Raw genomic sequence first — 1,831 nt, 5'->3', positions numbered from 1 at the left:
CAGAAAAGAAGATCTGGACATCCATTGTATTAAAAATCCAATGGCTGTCATTTGCTCTCTCTCCCTATATAAACCCCTTCACCCTATTGTAATATTAATCATGTGATTCAATCCAAAGTGATGTTTGGTGGCCTAAGTTCAATTGAGTCATAGATCCATTCACCTCAGTGAGTGCCAGGCTGAGCAGGAAGCATCCAGGGCTGAAGAAGCTGGTGGAAAGGAGAAGAAGAAGTCCCTTGGGCCTTGGAGGGTGTGACAAAGAGGTTACCTTCTTATTTCTCCTTTTTCACTCTTTTCTGTTCATCTTTTGTCTTTTGTTATCTTAAATCAGTTGGAGAATATCCAGACGGTTCCAATGCATCCAACCACGCCCCAAAAATCATTCTAGAACTCATTCTAGGGTGAATTTAAAGCAGTCCATTTTTTCTCTCTCCTCCACCAAGCCCCTTTCCCCATTTGGCATCTAGACTTAGCCAAATTTGACTAAGTCCAGAGCGCCACCCTGTTTCATTTCCTATTTTGTTTTGACTTTAAAATACTCCTCAAAATTCCTAAAAAATTATTTTTTGTCTACTAATATTATTATAATATTATAATTATATTTTAACTTTCTTTGTTTTATATTTTTTATTTAATTAGTTATTTATCTTCATATGTAGTAAACCTACTAATATTATTAAACAATGCATAACTAAAGCACAAATTCTTAAGGAAAAACCCTTTCTCCCTGTGGATCGACCCTTACTCTCGCTACGCTAGTAAGGTTATTATAATTTTTTGTTGTTTTAATTCGGATAAACCAACGACACTAATTCGTAAAGTTAGCTCATCACTAATTACCTAGAAAATCTGAATTATGAACTGTCGCCGTTGCCGGGGAGCACAGTTATTTTTTTTTGGTGAATTTGTATTTTTTTTCCACTTTTGCCAAAGTTTAGGAAAGCTAATCCTTTATAAACGGTAGTTCTAACTACGTTTTTGGAGATTGATGTTCTTAACAAGGTCTAAGGCTGGAACTAGTACTGAGGAAGATCTAGACACTCAATATCCTACCCTTCCAGCAACACTTACAGCTCAGGATAAAGAAGAAGTTGATATGGCTGAAGATGGTCAGCCACAACAGGGGAGGAGAAGGACGATGCTGGACAGATCTACTCCGTCAGGAAGTCTAAGGCCAACTGGCATCAACATCAATGTAGGTGAGGGGGTTATGTTTAGGTATGAAAATGCCCTACTCAACTCTCTCCCTGAATTTAATGGTCATTCTTCTCAAACCCCTTAGAATTTCTTGATGATTTTCACATTCGATGTTCCTCGCAAAATATTCCTAGTTCAACTACTAAAGCGTGAAAAATGAAATATTTTCCACTTACTTTAAAAGATAAGGCTTTTCCACGGTACAGAAATTTAGGCATAATACTTAACTCATGGGAAGAAATGCAAAATAATTTTCTCCATAAATATTGTCCACTTTCCAAAACTAACTTTTATAGAAAAAAAATTCAGAAATTTTATCCCCTTGATCATGAAGCATTTAGTAAAGCATGGGAGCGGTTCAATGAATTAATCCAAAAATGCCCTCACCATGGAATAGAAAAATGTCAGCTAGCTGAAATTTTTTATGAATCACTTCCTGATAATTTTAAAAGCAAAGTGAATCAAATAGCTGGTGGCTCATTCTATATGGCTTATGAGGATGAAGTTTTTGATCTGTTGGAAAGGGTGGCTGAAACTGACCTGCAGGAAATAGGAGCAAGTCGAAATGGAAGAAACACCAACCCAAAATGAGGGGGAGTGCTGCAAGTAACTTCAAGGGAAGCTGATCTTCATG

General features: G+C 36.8%; 1 pseudogene; it reads right to left on the bottom strand.

The window, feature by feature from the left end:
- Positions 1 to 1,498: 1,498 nt before the first annotated feature.
- Positions 1,499 to 1,592, bottom strand: LOC144714067 (small nucleolar RNA R71; annotated as a pseudogene).
- Between the last annotated feature and the right edge of the window lie 239 nt (positions 1,593 to 1,831).

The sequence above is a fragment of the Wolffia australiana genome, chromosome 16, assembly GCF_029677425.1.
Source record: "Wolffia australiana isolate 7733 chromosome 16, ASM2967742v1".
Lineage (NCBI taxonomy): Eukaryota > Viridiplantae > Streptophyta > Magnoliopsida > Alismatales > Araceae > Wolffia > Wolffia australiana.
The sequence above is the reverse complement of the archived record's forward strand: the minus strand, read 5'-3'. Positions and strand labels throughout refer to the sequence as shown.